Source organism: Ranitomeya imitator, chromosome 5 (assembly GCF_032444005.1).
Source record: "Ranitomeya imitator isolate aRanImi1 chromosome 5, aRanImi1.pri, whole genome shotgun sequence".
Classification (NCBI taxonomy): Eukaryota; Metazoa; Chordata; class Amphibia; order Anura; family Dendrobatidae; genus Ranitomeya; species Ranitomeya imitator.
In genome coordinates, this window is record NC_091286.1 from 396,430,228 (window position 1) to 396,449,899 (window position 19,672).

General features: G+C 42.7%; 1 protein-coding gene across 1 annotated transcript in view; it reads right to left on the reverse strand.

Annotated features, from left to right (window-relative positions):
• The window catches only part of KBTBD11 (kelch repeat and BTB domain containing 11), a 91,213-nt gene extending 72,162 nt beyond the window's left edge, over positions 1 to 19,051 (reverse strand). Inside the window, exon 1 of the mRNA XM_069726902.1 lies at positions 18,684 to 19,051. The gene's annotated coding sequence lies outside the window, so the exon portion shown is untranslated. The remainder of the gene's footprint in view (positions 1 to 18,683) is intronic.
• Between the last annotated feature and the right edge of the window lie 621 nt (positions 19,052 to 19,672).

The following is a 19,672-nucleotide window of genomic DNA, read 5'->3' on the forward strand; positions in this document are numbered from 1 at the left end:
GTGTTCATGTCTTAAAAAACAAAAGACCGCGCTCACCTAAGGTGCATTTACCCGGCACGACTATTGTGAACAAGACTTCTGAGGAACGCGAGTTTCCTGATAATCGGCAAGGTGTAAACAGGCTGCCAATCACCCAACGAATGTTAGCCCCCCGCCTAAAACATACAAAGAAATATGGCGGGGGTCTCATGGCCTCATAGACCCTGGTAACACTCATTCTCTTGGCCGTTTCTCAAGGAAAGGTCAAAGAAAGGTCATGGTATTTTCTAGGGAACTCTCAAGAAGCGGTTATAACCAGTTTTTTCTGGTCTCTTTGGTGCCTCTTTTACCGGTTTCTGATTGGGTAATAGTGTGCTTGGCGCTCTTTTTTGAATTATATAAACCCCTGTTTATCGGGTTTTTCCCATTCCGTCGGCGCAAGAAGAAAAGAAGAGCCCACCCTCCCTCCCATTATCATTTAATTTAATTTTCTGTCGTGTAGTTTACTTGTGGGAAAATCGCCCATTTATGGGTGGATTGTTTTTTATTGGATATTCTGGAATTTTGGATTGTTATAGGAGGAATTTTTTTATTGGATATTTTAATGAGTTTTTATGTAACCCAAAATAAACTGCACGGCCATTTTTATCCAACAATAAAATTGTGATGTCTCTTTATTTGTATGAATGGGTTTTGGGAGGCCATGAGTAAATTGCTTGTTCGTAGTAGTGAAATATTATTTTTGAGCTTCCTTAAATGGAGTCTGTCTCCCCAAAAATCGTATATGAAATAATACCACCGTCATCAGGGGCTTATCTACAGCATTCTATAATGCTGTAGATAAGCCCCCAATGTATCCTGAAAGGTAAGAAAAAGAGGTTAGATTAAACTCACCCAGGGGCGGTCCTGCTGCGGTCCGGGTCCAGCACCTCCCATCTTCATACGATCACATCCTCTTCTTTTCTTCATGCCGCGGCTCCGGTGCAGGCGTACTTTGTCTGCCCTGTTGAGGGCAGAGCAAAGTACTGCAGTGCGCAGGCGCTGGGCCTCTCTGACCTTTCCCGATGCCTGCGCACTGCAGTACTTTGCTCTGCCCTCAACAGGGCAGACAAAGTACGCCTGCGCCGCAGCAGGAAGACAAGAAGAGGACATCACCGTATGAAGGTAGGAGGCGCTGGACCCGCACCGCGACGCCCATCGGACCGGAAAGCAACGAGTATAATATAACTTGTTTTTCTTACCTTTCAGGATACATTGGGGGCTTATCTACAGCATTACAGAATGCTGTAGATTAGCCCATGATGCCGGTGGCCTTATCTCACATACGATTTTTGGGGTGACAGATTCCCTTTAAAAAATCACAGCTTTCGGCAGCACATGGCCCTGTGTTGAAGTGGACCTGTGCTGCCGAGAACCATGAACGCCCATGCGCACTGAGCCATCTGAGTGATCATTCTGTATGCAGCAAAAAAGCAGTTTACCTGTCTAAACGGGTTATTAAACGACAGCTGACTGACATGTAGCTAACTGGCCGTCGTTTTCAGCCGCAGATCGGGCAATGTAGATGAGGCCCTAGTCTTTCTCCCGGTGTTCTATGTATTCAGTATACTAGTCAGCTTATGCCAGCATGAAATCACCCTTATTGGCAGCACATCGCCCCTTGTAAATAGGGGATGTGGGGCTGGTAACATGTCCATATGGGTCATAAGGTTGTATTAGCAATCGTTCTGTCCCCATCATCGCGCCGAGTAATCGGGGGCTGATCCATGCTCATTACTGACCTGACGTTGGCCTTTGTATATGGGCCATTACACATCGCAATACACCAATATCATCACAACCTGGTATACATTCGGTATACGATGATAATAAGAGACGAGCTTATCATCTTCTTACACAATATTTTTTCCCAGCTATATTTAAACTAGATCATTAGTGAGATTAAGCTCTGCAAAAGTTCTGTTTTCACCCTACCTGTCCCTACGCATCAATTATTTACTGGGAACCTCAAGAATTTTAACAACGTAGTTTAAATTGTTCATTTCAATGCTCCGCGGTTGCCATGGTAACCCACCCCCTGACAGCTACCGCAAGAAGAGTCTGTGTCACTTGGTGAAGAGGCATCACATTACCATGGAAATGATCGCCTTTCATTGAAATGTGCATTTCTAGTTAATCTTCCACTACGAATCGAAAAGCATCTCGGCGCCTCTCGCTCCAGTCCAACCCTAAACCAATAAAATGCCAATACACGGGGCTACGTGCATTGTTTGCCAAAATGAATACACCATTCATATGACCTTTACCCTCCTCTGAGAGCAAAACCAATGGCCAATACCAGATCATCTAAAAGTAATGCTATTAGGGCGTATTCACACTGCAGATTGTGGCAGGAATAATCCCACTCACACATATGGCAGAAATCTGTTCAATGTAAATGTCTGTATAATGTGTAAAGCGATAGATTAAAGGTGGATGAGATACGTTATATAACAAGCGGCGATAACAAGGCGATGGTACAACGTTATAGTTGCCATATGCTGTTTATTCTCATTACATGATGGACTATTACATGACGTATTTCCAGACAGCCATGTCCGGGGCACGTGTATTATCAGGCTCAGGCCTGTCACATCTCCTTTGTATAGAAGTGGCAGAGCTCCTGTGCTGTGGTATCATCCTGGCAGGCCTCCGGTCTGTGTATCCAGCGCTGAGTGACTGGCGTATGCCAGGGCACAAATCATCCTGCCTGTTACAGAGCACATTCACCGACGCCTGCCCAGCAGGGGAATCCACAGCAGATGAGCCGAGAAAGCAACAGAATGGACGTGGAGAACAATATAGCGATGTTCTGAGAAGTTCTACCAAGCACAGGACACCGTGCCCCTTCCTACGAGCAGAAGACAAAACGTGGACGGGACACTAAATATCCTGCACCTTCATTATGTCCACTAATGTACGTATCAATATGTCCCCATGCCCTCAGGACACCGTTCTTATATGCCAATGCTCACAGCACAGCGCCACATTATACATGTAATATGCCAATGCTCACAGCACAGAGCCACATTATACATGTAATATGCCAATACTCACAGCACAGCGCCACATTATACATGTAATATGCCAATACTCACAGCACAGAGCCACATTATACATGTAATATGCCAATGCTCACAGCACAGAGCCACATTATACATGTAATATGCCAATGCTCACAGCACAGCGCCACATTATACATGTAATATGCCAATGCTCACAGCACAGAGCCACATTATACATGTAATATGCCAATACTCACAGCACAGCGCCACATTATACATGTAATATGCCAATACTCACAGCACAGAGCCACATTATACATGTAATATGCCAATGCTCACAGCACAGAGCCACATTATACATGTAATATGCCAATGCTCACAGCACAGAGCCACATTATACATGTAATATGCCAATGCTCACAGCACAGAGCCACATTATACATGTAATATGCCAATGCTCACAGCACAGAGCCACATTATACATGTAATATGCCAATACTCACAGCACAGTGCCACATTATACATGTAATATGCCAATGCTCACAGCACAGAGCCACATTATACATGTAATATGCCAATGCTCACAGCACAGTGCCACATTATACATGTAATATGCCAATACTCACAGCACAGTGCCACATTATACATGTAATATGCCAATGCTCACAGCACAGAGCCACATTATACATGTAATATGCCAATGCTCACAGCACAGTGCCACATTATACATGTAATATGCCAATGCTCACAGCACAGTGCCACATTATACATGTAATATGCCAATGCTCACAGCACAGTGCCACATTATACATGTAATATGCCAATGCTCACAGCACAGAGCCACATTATACATGTAATATGCCAATGCTCACAGCACAGAGCCACATTATACATGTAATATGCCAATGTTCACAGCACAGAGCCACATTATACATGTAATATGCCAATGCTCACAGCACAGAGCCACATTATACATGTAATATGCCAATGCTCACAGCACAGAGCCACATTATACATGTAATATGCCAATGTTCACAGCACAGAGCCACATTATACATGTAATATGCCAATACTCACAGCACAGCGCCACATTATACATGTAATATGCCAATGCTCACAGCACAGTGCCACATTATACATGTAATATGCCAATACTCACAGCACAGTGCCACATTATACATGTAATATGCCAATACTCACAGCACAGAGCCACATTATACATGTAATATGCCAATGTTCACAGCACAGAGCCACATTATACATGTAATATGCCAATGCTCACAGCACAGAGCCACATTATACATGTAATATGCCAATGCTCACAGCACAGAGCCACATTATACATGTAATATGCCAATGCTCACAGCACAGAGCCACATTATACATGTAATATGCCAATGTTCACAGCACAGAGCCACATTATACATGTAATATGCCAATACTCACAGCACAGCGCCACATTATACATGTAATATGCCAATGCTCACAGCACAGTGCCACATTATACATGTAATATGCCAATACTCACAGCACAGTGCCACATTATACATGTAATATGCCAATACTCACAGCACAGAGCCACATTATACATGTAATATGCCAATGTTCACAGCACAGAGCCACATTATACATGTAATATGCCAATACTCACAGCACAGTGCCACATTATACATGTAATATGCCAATGCTCACAGCACAGAGCCACATTATACATGTAATATGCCAATACTCACAGCACAGAGCCACATTATACATGTAATATGCCAATACTCACAGCACAGTGCCACATTATACATGTAATATGCCAATTCTCACAGCACAGAGCCACATTATACATGTAATATGCCAATACTCACAGCACAGCGCCACATTATACATGTAATATGCCAATGCTCACAGCACAGTGCCACATTATACATGTAATATGCCAATACTCACAGCACAGTGCCACATTATACATGTAATATGCCAATACTCACAGCACAGTGCCACATTATACATGTAATATGCCAATACTCACAGCACAGCGCCACATTATACATGTAATATGCCAATGCTCACAGCACAGAGCCACATTATACATGTAATATGCCAATGCTCACAGCACAGTGCCACATTATACATGTAATATGCCAATGCTCACAGCACAGTGTCACATTACACATGTAATATGCCAATGCTCACAGCACAGCGCCACATTATACATGTAATATGCCAATGCTCACAGCACAGTGCCACATTATACATGTAATATGCCAATGCTCACAGCACAGTGTCACATTACACATGTAATATGCCAATGCTCACAGCACAGCGCCACATTATACATGTAATATGCCAATGCTCACAGCACAGTGTCACATTACACATGTAATATGCCAATGCTCACAGCACAGAGCCACATTATACATGGAATATGCCAATGCTCACAGCACAGAGCCACATTATACATGTAATATGCCAATGCTCACAGCACAGTGCCACATTATACATGTAATATGCCAATGCTCACAGCACAGCGCCACATTATACATGTAATATGCCAATGCTCACAGCACAGAGCCACATTATACATGTAATATGCCAATGCTCACAGCACAGTGTCACATTATACATGTAATATGCCAATACTCACAGCACAGTGCCACATTATACATGTAATATGCCAATGCTCACAGCACAGTGTCACATTATACATGTAATATGCCAATACTCACAGCACAGAGCCACATTATACATGTAATATGCCAATGCTCACAGCACAGAGCCACATTATACATGGAATATGCCAATGCTCACAGCACAGAGCCACATTATACATGTAATATGCCAATACTCACAGCACAGTGCCACATTATACATGTAATATGCCAATGCTCACAGCACAGTGCCACATTATACATGTAATATGCCAATACTCACAGCACAGAGCCACATTATACATGTAATATGCCAATACTCACAGCACAGTGCCACATTATACATGTAATATGCCAATACTCACAGCACAGAGCCACATTATACATGTAATATGCCAATGCTCACAGCACAGAGCCACATTATACATGGAATATGCCAATGCTCACAGCACAGAGCCACATTATACATGTAATATGCCAATACTCACAGCACAGTGCCACATTATACATGTAATATGCCAATGCTCACAGCACAGAGCCACATTATACATGTAATATGCCAATGCTCACAGCACAGAGCCACATTATACATGTAATATGCCAATGCTCACAGCACAGAGCCACATTATACATGTAATATGCCAATACTCACAGCACAGTGCCACATTATACATGTAATATGCCAATACTCACAGCACAGTGCCACATTATACATGTAATATGCCAATACTCACAGCACAGAGCCACATTATACATGTAATATGCCAATGCTCACAGCACAGAGCCACATTATACATGTAATATGCCAATGCTCACAGCACAGAGCCACATTATACATGGAATATGCCAATGCTCACAGCACAGAGCCACATTATACATGTAATATGCCAATGCTCACAGCACAGAGCCACATTATACATGTAATATGCCAATGCTCACAGCACAGAGCCACATTATACATGTAATATGCCAATACTCACAGCACAGAGCCACATTATACATGTAATATGCCAATACTCACAGCACAGAGCCACATTATACATGTAATATGCCAATGCTCACAGCACAGAGCCACATTATACATGTAATATGCCAATGCTCACAGCACAGAGCCACATTACACATGTAATATGCCAATGCTCACAGCACAGTGCCACATTATACATGTAATATGCCAATACTCACAGCACAGCGCCACATTATACATGTAATATGCCAATGCTCACAGCACAGAGCCACATTATACATGTAATATGCCAATACTCACAGCACAGAGCCACATTATACATGTAATATGCCAATGCTCACAGCACAGAGCCACATTATACATGTAATATGCCAATGCTCACAGCACAGAGCCACATTATACATGGAATATGCCAATGCTCACAGCACAGAGCCACATTATACATGTAATATGCCAATACTCACAGCACAGTGCCACATTATACATGTAATATGCCAATGCTCACAGCACAGAGCCACATTATACATGTAATATGCCAATGCTCACAGCACAGAGCCACATTATACATGTAATATGCCAATGCTCACAGCACAGAGCCACATTATACATGTAATATGCCAATACTCACAGCACAGTGCCACATTATACATGTAATATGCCAATGCTCACAGCACAGAGCCACATTATACATGGAATATGCCAATGCTCACAGCACAGAGCCACATTATACATGTAATATGCCAATACTCACAGCACAGAGCCACATTATACATGTAATATGCCAATGCTCACAGCACAGAGCCACATTATACATGTAATATGCCAATGCTCACAGCACAGTGTCACATTATACATGTAATATGCCAATACTCACAGCACAGAGCCACATTATACATGTAATATGCCAATGCTCACAGCACAGCGCCACATTATACATGTAATATGCCAATACTCACAGCACAGCGCCACATTATACATGTAATATGCCAATACTCACAGCACAGTGCCACATTATACATGTAATATGCCAATGCTCACAGCACAGAGCCACATTATACATGTAATATGCCAATACTCACAGCACAGAGCCACATTATACATGTAATATGCCAATGCTCACAGCACAGAGCCACATTATACATGTAATATGCCAATACTCACAGCACAGAGCCACATTATACATGTAATATGCCAATGCTCACAGCACAGTGCCACATTACACATGTAATATGCCAATGCTCACAGCACAGAGCCACATTATACATGTAATATGCCAATTCTCACAGCACAGAGCCACATTATACATGTAATATGCCAATGCTCACAGCACAGAGCCACATTATACATGTAATATGCCAATGCTCACAGCACAGTGTCACATTATACATGTAATATGCCAATGCTCACAGCACAGTGTCACATTATACATGTAATATGCCAATGTTCACAGCACAGTGTCACATTATACATGTAATATGCCAATGTTCACAGCACAGCGCCACACTACACATGTAATATGCCAATGCTCACAGCACAGCGCCACATTATACATGTAATCTGACAATGCTCACAGCACAGCGCCACATTATACATGTAATATGCCAATACTCACAGCACAGAGCCACATTATACATGTAATATGCCAATGCTCACAGCACAGCGCCACATTATACATGTAATATGCCAATACTCACAGCACAGAGCCACATTATACATGTAATATGCCAATGCTCACAGCACAGCGCCACATTATACATGTAATATGCCAATGCTCACAGCACAGCGCCACATTATACATGTAATATGCCCATGTTCACAGCACAGTGTCATATTATACATGTAATATGCCAATGTTCACAGCACAGCGCCACACTACACATGTAATATGCCAATGCTCACAGCACAGTGCCACATTATACATGTAATCTGACAATGCTCACAGCACAGCGCCACATTATACATGTAATATGCCAATGCTCACAGCACAGCGCCACATTATACATGTAATATGCCAATGCTCACAGCACAGTGTCACATTATACATGTAATATGCCAATGCTCACAGCACAGAGCCACATTATACATGTAATATGCCAATGCTCACAGCACAGCGCCACATTATACATGTAATATGCCAATGCTCACAGCACAGCGCCACATTATACATGTAATATGCCAATGCTCACAGCACAGCGCCACATTATACATGTAATATGCCAATGCTCACAGCACAGTGTCACATTATACATGTAATATGCCAATGCTCACAGCACAGCGCCACATTATACATGTAATCTGACAATGCTCACAGCACAGCGCCACATTATACACGTAATATGCCAATGCTCACAGCACAGCGCCACATTATACATGTAATATGCCAATGTTCACAGCACAGTGTCACATTATACATGTAATATGCCAATGCTCACAGCACAGCGCCACATTATACATGTAATATGCCAATGTTCACAGCACAGCGCCACATTATACATGTAATATGCCAATGTTCACAGCACAGTGTCACATTATACATGTAATATGCCAATGTTCACAGCACAGCGCCACATTATACATGTAATATGCCCATGTTCACAGCACAGTGTCACATTATACATGTAATATGCCAATGTTCACAGCACAGCGCCACACTACACATGTAATATGCCAATGCTCACAGCACAGCGCCACATTATACATGTAATCTGACAATGCTCACAGCACAGCGCCACATTATACACGTAATATGCCAATGCTCACAGCACAGCGCCACATTATACATGTAATATGCCAATGTTCACAGCACAGTGTCACATTATACATGTAATATGCCAATGTTCACAGCACAGCGCCACATTATACATGTAATATGCCAATGTTCACAGCGCAGCGCCACATTATACATGTAATATGCCAATGTTCACAGCACAGCGCCACACTACATATGTAATATGCCAATGCTCACAGCACAGCGCCACATTATACATGTAATATGCCAATGTTCACAGCACAGCGCCACACTACACATGTAATATGCCAATGTTCACAGCACAGCGCCACATTATACATGTAATATGCCAATGTTCACAGCACAGCGCCACACTACACATGTAATATGCCAATGCTCACAGCACAGCGCCACATTATACATGTAATATGACAATGCTCACAGCACAGCGCCACATTATACACGTAATATGCCAATGCTCACAGCACAGCGCCACATTATACATGTAATATGCCAATGTTCACAGCACAGTGTCATATTATACATGTAATATGCCAATGCTCACAGCACAGCGCCACATTATACATGTAATATGCCAATGTTCACAGCACAGCGCCACATTATACATGCAATATGCCAATGCTCACAGCACAGCGCCACATTATACATGTAATATGCCAATGTTTACAGCACAGTGTCACATTATACATGTAATATGCCAATGTTCACAGCACAGCGCCACATTATACATGTAATATGCCAATGCTCACAGCACAGCGCCACATTATACATGTAATATGCCAATGTTCACAGCACAGTGTCACATTATACATGTAATATGCCAATGCTCACAGCACAGTGTCACATTATACATGTAATATGCCAATGCTCACAGCACAGCGCCACATTATACATGTAATATGCCAATGTTCACAGCACAGTGTCACATTATACATGTAATATGCCAATGTTCACAGCACAGTGTCACATTATACATGTAATATGCCAATGCTCACAGCAGTGTCACATTATACATGTAATATGCCAATGCTCACAGCACAGCGCCACATTATACATGTAATATGCCAATGTTCACAGCACAGTGTCACATTATACATGTAATATGCCAATGCTCACAGCACAGCGCCACATTATACATGTAATATGCCCATGTTCACAGCACAGTGTCACATTATACATGTAATATGCCAATGCTCACAGCACAGCGCCACACTACACATGTAATATGCCAATGCTCACAGCACAGCGCCACATTATACATGTAATCTGACAATGCTCATAGCACAGCGCCACATTATACACGTAATATGCCAATGCTCACAGCACAGCGCCACATTATACATGTAATATGCCAATGTTCACAGCACAGTGTCACATTATACATGTAATATGCCAATGCTCACAGCACAGCGCCACATTATACATGTAATATGCCAATGTTCACAGCACAGCGCCACATTATACATGTAATATGCCAATGTTCACAGCACAGTGTCACATTATACATGTAATATGCCAATGCTCACAGCACAGTGTCACATTATACATGTAATATGCCAATGCTCACAGCACAGCGCCACATTATACATGTAATATGCCAATGTTCACAGCACAGTGTCACATTATACATGTAATATGCCAATGTTCACAGCACAGTGTCACATTATACATGTAATATGCCAATGCTCACAGCACAGTGTCACATTATACATGTAATATGCTAATGCTCACAGCACAGCGCCACATTATACATGTAATATGCCAATGTTCACAGCACAGTGTCACATTATACATGTAATATGCCAATGCTCACAGCACAGCGCCACATTATACATGTAATATGCCAATGTTCACAGCACAGTGTCACATTAAAGCTGCCAAAAAGGAAACAGAGAAGCACATTGCTAAGGAGAGTAAAAATAATCCCAAACTGTTCTTCAACTATATCAATAGTAAAAGAATAAAAACTGAAAATGTAGGCCCCTTAAAAAATAGCGAGGAAAGAATGGTTGTGGATGACGAGGAAAAAGCTAACATATTAAACACCTTCTTCTCCACGGTATTCACGGTGGAAAATGAAATGCTAGGTGAAATCCCAAGAAACAATGAAAACCCTATATTAAGGGTCACCAACCTAACCCAAGAAGAGGTGCGAAACCGGCTAAATAAGATTAAAATAGATAAATCTCCGGGTCCGGATGGCATACACCCACGAGTACTAAGAGAACTAAGTAATGTAATAGATAAACCATTATTTCTTATTTTTAGGGACTCTATAGCGACGGGGTCTGTTCCCCAGGATTGGCGCATAGCAAATGTGGTGCCAATATTCAAAAAGGGCTCTAAAAGTGAACCTGGAAATTATAGGCCAGTAAGTCTAACCTCTATTGTTGGTAAAATATTTGAAGGGTTTCTGAGGGATGTTATTCTGGATTATCTCAATGAGAATAACTGTTTAACTCCATATCAGCATGGGTTTATGAGAAATCGCTCCTGTCAAACCAATCTAATCAGTTTTTATGAAGAGGTAAGCTATAGGCTGGACCACGGTGAGTCATTGGACGTGGTATATCTCGATTTTTCCAAAGCGTTTGATACCGTGCCGCACAAGAGGTTGGTACACAAAATGAGAATGCTTGGTCTGGGGGAAAATGTGTGTAAATGGGTTAGTAACTGGCTTAGTGATAGAAAGCAGAGGGTGGTTATAAATGGTATAGTCTCTAAGTGGGTCGCTGTGACCAGTGGGGTACCGCAGGGGTCAGTATTGGGACCTGTTCTCTTCAACATATTCATTAATGATCTGGTAGAAGGTTTACACAGTAAAATATCGATATTTGCAGATGATACAAAACTATGTAAAGCAGTTAATACAAGAGAAGATAGTATTCTGCTACAGATGGATCTGGATAAGTTGGAAACTTGGGCTGAAAGGTGGCAGATGAGGTTTAACAATGATAAATGTAAGGTTATACACATGGGAAGAAGGAATCAATATCACCATTACACACTGAATGGGAAACCACTGGGTAAATCTGACAGGGAGAAGGACTTGGGGATTCTAGTTAATAATAAACTTACCTGGAGCAGCCAGTGCCAGGCAGCAGCTGCCAAGGCAAACAGGATCATGGGGTGCATTAAAAGAGGTCTGGATACACATGATGAGAGCATTATACTGCCTCTGTACAAATCCCTAGTTAGACCGCACATGGAGTACTGTGTCCAGTTTTGGGCACCGGTGCTCAGGAAGGATATAATGGAACTAGAGAGAGTACAAAGGAGGGCAACAAAATTAATAAAGGGGATGGGAGAACTACAATACCCAGATAGATTAGCGAAATTAGGATTATTTAGTCTAGAAAAAAGACGACTGAGGGGCGATCTAATAACCATGTATAAGTATATAAGGGGACAATACAAATATCTCGCTGAGGATCTTTTTATACCAAGGAAGGTGACGGGCACAAGGGGGCATTCTTTGCGTCTGGAGGAGAGAAGGTTTTTCCACCAACATAGAAGAGGATTCTTTACTGTTAGGGCAGTGAGAATCTGGAATTGCTTGCCTGAGGAGGTGGTGATGGCGAACTCAGTCGAGGGGTTCAAGAGAGGCCTGGATGTCTTCCTGGAGCAGAACAATATTGTATCATACAATTAGGTTCTGTAGAAGGACGTAGATCTGGGGATTTATTATGATGGAATATAGGCTGAACTGGATGGACAAATGTCTTTTTTCGGCCTTACTAACTATGTTACTATGTTACTATGTTACATTATACATGTAATATGCCAATGCTCACAGCACAGCGCCACATTATACATGTAATATGCCAATGTTCACAGCACAGTGTCACATTATACATGTAATATGCCAATGCTCACAGCACAACGCCACATTATACATGTAATATGCCAATGCTCACAGCACAGCGCCACATTATACATGTAATATGCCAATGTTCACAGCACAGTGTCACATTATACATGTAATATGCCAATGTTCACAGCACAGTGTCACATTATACATGTAATATGCCAATGCTCACAGCACAGTGCCACATTATACATGTAATATGCCAATGTTCACAGCATAGTGTCACATTATACATGTAATATGCCAATGCTCACAGCACAGCGCCACATTATACATGTAATATGCCAATGTTCACAGCACAGTGTCACATTATACATGTAATATGCCAATGCTCACAGCACAGTGCCACATTATACATGTAATATGCCAATGCTCACAGCACAACGCCACACTACACATGTAATATGCCAATGCTCACAGCACAGTGCCACATTATACATGTAATATGCCAATGCTCACAGCACAGCGCCACATTATACATGTAATATGCCAATGCTCACAGCACAGCGCCACATTATACATGTAATATGCCAATTCTCACAGCACAGTGTCACATTATACATGTAATATGCCAATGCTCACAGCAGTGTCACATTATACATGTAATATGCCAATGCTCACAGCACAGCGCCACATTATACATGTAATATGCCAATGTTCACAGCACAGTGTCACATTATACATGTAATATGCCAATGCTCACAGCACAGTGCCACATTATACATGTAATATGCCAATGCTCACAGCACAGTGTCACATTATACATGTAATATGCCAATGCTCACAGCACAGTGTCACATTATACATGTAATATGCCAATACTCACAGCACAGCGCCACATTATACATGTAATATGCCAATGTTCACAGCACAGTGCCACATTATACATGTAATATGCCAATGTTCACAGCACAGTGTCACATTATACATGTAATCTGACAATGCTCACAGCACAGTGCCACATTATACATGTAATCTGACAATGCTCACAGCACAGTGTCACATTATACATGTAATATGCCAATGCTCACAGCACAGTGTCACATTATACATGTAATATGCCAATGCTCACAGCACAGTGCCACATTATACATGTAATATGCCAATGTTCACAGCACAGTGCCACATTATACATGTAATATGCCAATACTCACAGCACAGTGTCACATTATACATGTAATATGCCAATGCTCACAGCACAGTGTCACATTATACATGTAATATGCCAATGCTCACAGCACAGCGCCACATTATACATGTAATATGCCAATGTTCACAGCACAGTGTCACATTATACATGTAATATGCCAATGTTCACAATACAGTGTCACATTATACATGTAATATGCCAATGCTCACAGCACAGCGCCACATTATACATGTAATATGCCAATGTTCACAGCACAGTGTCACATTATACATGTAATATGCCAATGCTCACAGCACAGCGCCACATTATACATGTAATATGCCAATGTTCACAGCACAGTGTCACATTATACATGTAATATGCCAATGCTCACAGCACAACGCCACATTATACATGTAATATGCCAATGCTCACAGCACAATGCCACATTATACATGTAATATGCCAATGTTCACAGCACAGTGTCACATTATACATGTAATATGCCAATGTTCACAGCACAGTGTCACATTATACATGTAATATGCCAATGCTCACAGCACAGTGTCACATTATACATGTAATATGCCAATGCTCACAGCACAGCGCCACATTATACATGTAATATGCCAATGTTCACAGCACAGTGTCACATTATACATGTAATATGCCAATGCTCACAGCACAGTGCCACATTACACATGTAATATGCCAATGTTCACAGCACAATGCCACATTATACATGTAATATGCCAATGCTCACAGCACAGTGTCACATTATACATGTAATATGCCAATGCTCACAGCACAGTGTCACATTATACATGTAATATGCCAATGTTCACAGCACAGTGTCACATTATACATGTAATATGCCAATGCTCACAGCACAGTGTCACATTATACATGTAATCTGACAATGCTCACAGCACAGTGCCACATTATACATGTAATATGCCAATGTTCACAGCACAGCGCCACATTATACATGTAATATGCCAATGCTCACAGCACAGTGTCACATTATATATGTAATCTGACAATGCTCACAGCACAGTGCCACATTATACATGTACTATGCCAATGCTCATAGCACAGTGTCACATTATACATGTAATCTGACAATGCTCACAGCACAGTGTCACATTATACATGTAATCTGACAATGCTCACAGCACAATGCCACATTATACATGTAATATGCCAATGCTCACAGCGCCACACTACACGTGTAAGGCTACTTTCACACTAGCGTCGGATTTGGCCCGTCGCATTGCGTCGGGCCGAGATTCTGACGCTAGCGTTTGTTGTGCTGCACAACGGGTGCAGCGGATGCATTTCTCCGGCGCATCCGCTGCCCCATTGTGAGGTGCGGGGAGGTGGGGGCGGAGTTCCGGCCGCGCATGCGCGGTCGGAAAAAGCGGTCCGTCGGCCGCAAAAAACTTTACATTTAACGTTTTTTGCTCCCGGCGGTCCGCCATAACACGGCGCAACCGTCGCAAGACGGTTGCGATGTGTGTCAATACGTCGCAATGCGTCGGTAATGTAACTCTATGGGGCAAAAACTCATCCTGCAAACAACTTTGCAGGATGCGTTTTTTCCCCTAAACGACGCATTGCCACGTATTAAAAAAAACGGCAGTGTGAAAGTACCCTAATATGCCAATGCTCACAGCACAGCGCCATATTATACATGTAATATGCCAATGCTCACAGCACAATGCCACACTACACATGTAATATGTCAATGCTCACAGCACAGTGCCACACTACACATGTAATATGCCAATGCTCACAGCACAGTGCCACATTATACATGTAATATGCCAATGTTCACAATACAGTGTCACATTATACATGTAATATGCCAATGTTCACAGCACAGCGCCACATTATACATGTAATATGCCAATGCTCACAGCACAGTGCCACATTATACATGTAATATGCCAATGCTCACAGCACAGTGCCACATTATACATGTAATCTGACAATGCTCACAGCACAGTGACACATTATACATGTAATATGCCAATGTTCACAGCACAGTGACACATTATACATGTAATATGCCAATGCTCACAGCGCCACACTACACATGTAAGGCTACTTTCACAGTAGCGTCGGATTTGGGCCGTCGCATTGCATCGGGCCGAGATTCCGATGCTAGCGTTTGTTGTGCTGCACAACGGGTGCAGCGGATGCATTTCTCCGGCGCATCCGCTGCCCCATTGTGAGGTGCGGGGAGGTGGGAGCGGAGTTCCGGCTGCGCATGCGCGGTCGGATAAAGCGGTCCGTTGGCCGCAAAAATCGTTACATTTAAAGTTTTTTGCTCCCGGCGGTCCGCCACAACACGTACACGTACATGTAATATGCCAATGCTCACAGCACAGCACCACATTATACATGTAATATGCCAATGCTCACAGCACAGTGCCACATTATACATGTAATATGCCAATGCTCACAGCACAGCACCACATTATACATGTAATATGCCAATGCTCACAGCACAGTGTCACATTATACATGTAATATGCCAATGCTCACTGCACAGCACCACATTATACATGTAATATGCCAAAGCTCACAGCACAGCACCACATTATACATGTAATATGCCAATTTTCACAGCACAGTGCCACACTACACATGTAATATGCCAATATTCACAGCACAGTGCCCCATGTGTACATGTAATATGCCAATGCTGACAACACAGTGCCACACTACATATGTAATATGCCAATGCTCACAGCACATTGCCCCATGTGTACATGTAATATGCCAAGGTTCACAACACAGTGCCACATGTGTACATGTAATATGCTAATGCTCACAGCGCAGTGCCACTGTACATATGTAATATGCCAATGCTCACAGCACAGTGCCACACTACACATGTAATATGCCAATGCTCACAGCACATTGCCCCATGTGTACATGTAATATGCCAATGTTCACAGCACAGTGCCACACGTGTACATGTAATATGCCAATGCTCACAGCGCAGTGCCCCATATGTACATGTAATATGCCAATGCTCAAAGTAGTGCCACATGTGTACATGTAATATGCCAATGCTGACAACACAGTGCCACATGTGTACATGTAATATGTTAATGCTCACAGCACAGTGCCACATATGTACATGTAATATGCCAATGCCCGCAGCACAGTGTAACAGTACATATGTAATATGCCAATGTTCACAGCACACTGCCATAGTACATATGTAATATGCCAATGCTCACAGCACAGTGCCAAGTGTACATGTAATATACCAATGCTGACAACACAGTGCCACGTGTACATGTAATATGCCAATGTTCACAGCACAGTGCCATAGTACATATGTAATATGCCAATGCTCACAGCACAGTGCCAAGTGTACATGTAATATACCAATGCTGACAACACAGTGCCACGTGTACATGTAATATGCCAATGTTCACAGCACACTGCCAAGTGTACATGTAATCTGCCAATGCTCACAGCACAGTGCCACATGTGTAAATGTGATATGCCAGTGCTCACAGCACAGTGTAACAGTACATACGTAATATGCCAATATTCACAGCACAGTGCCACATGTGTACATGTAATATGCCAATGCTCACAGCACAGTGCCACATGTGTACATGTAATATGCCAATGCTCACAGCACAGCGCCACATGTGTACATGTAATATGCCAATGCTCACAACACAGTGCCACAATTCATATGTAATATTCCAATGTTTACAGCACAGTGCCACAGTACACACATAATATGCCAATGCTCACAGCACAGTGCCACATGTGTACATGTAATATGCCAATGCTCACAGCACAGTGTCACATCATCCATGTAATATGCAAATGCTCACAACACAGTGCCACATTATACATGTAATCTGACAATGCTCACAGCACAGTGCCACATTATACACGTAATATGCTAATGCTCACAGCACAGTGCCACATTACACATGTACATATACCAGGGATTACATGCACAAAACAGAGCACACCATGTCCCTTCCATGCACACAGCACAGTATGCAGAGCCTCCTCACATACTGTATGTGTACAGTAATCCACACACAATACATTATATACTGTCTGCAATGAATAACATATATAAAGCACAGATCTCACCTCCTTCATGCCCACATTTATCAGGGTACCCTGCCCATATTGGTATGTACATGGCATGACTGACCCATCATGTATGAGACAGCAACAAATGGCTGCAGTAGGTGGATGTGCCATCACCGGCCCCCTGCCCACATGGATCATCACATGGATGACTCTGCTCTTTCTCACCTCTTCCTCCTCTTGATAGTCCTGCAGGATGGCATCAGCAGCTGTGCCCCTTGTAGCTGTGGAGCTCCTGGTTAGATGAGAGCAGCCTTGTGGGTCCCCATTCCTCTATTCCCCACCTCCTCTCTGCTGCATGGAGCAGTGAATGTGTCTCCCCTCCCTCCAGTGAGATTACAGTAATGACAGACCATGAGATCCCCTCCTTTGTCTTCACAATGCAGGACGACCCAGTGCAGATCCCAATCAGGAGGATTATAGCAGCAGCATGTCAGGAAGCTGTCAGCAGGCTGCCAGGATGGGGCACAGCACTGGGCATACATGCAGAGCTGGGCATGTGCCTGCCTAGATGCCCACACTGAGCATGCTGTGCCAGCTTTTCTATCTAGTAACATGCTGAGCACTATTCTCCCATCTCACTGGAGCTACAGGGGGCGCTGCTGAGGCCATAGGAGGTGGGAGAAGGGGCTGCTGCTTTCAGTACAGTCTCTAATGCAGAATGCATCCAGGACAGTCACTGCCTAATATCCTGCTCAGGAAGCACAGACATGGGAAACACCTGTAAGGAAAGGAATTAGGAGGGGTCACCAGGCTGGAAACATAGCGGGGTCATTGCATGTTCAAATAGTGTAGGTTAGTTAGGTAAAAAACCCAACATGGTGATTTAAAAGCATGGAAACTATCAGTGGAGAAGCTCTAATGACCGATACATCCCTCATTTGAATGTAGATCATGAGCTAGTGGTCGAATGTAAGATTTCTTCCATCACATCCTCCTCAGGGAACAACTGAATGGACCTCTTTATAGTCAATGGGCCCATGAGTGGTGCCCTAGGATGTGACCACAGAACTGGTCATTATATAACCACATGCAGATCTGTCAGGTGCCATTCGGGTCTCTCTTGTTTGTTCTGTCTAGAGATCAAAAAGAATGAAGAAAGCAGGTAGAAACAGAGCGAAATGGTAAAACACTGCCCTTTGGTACTAAGTATCATG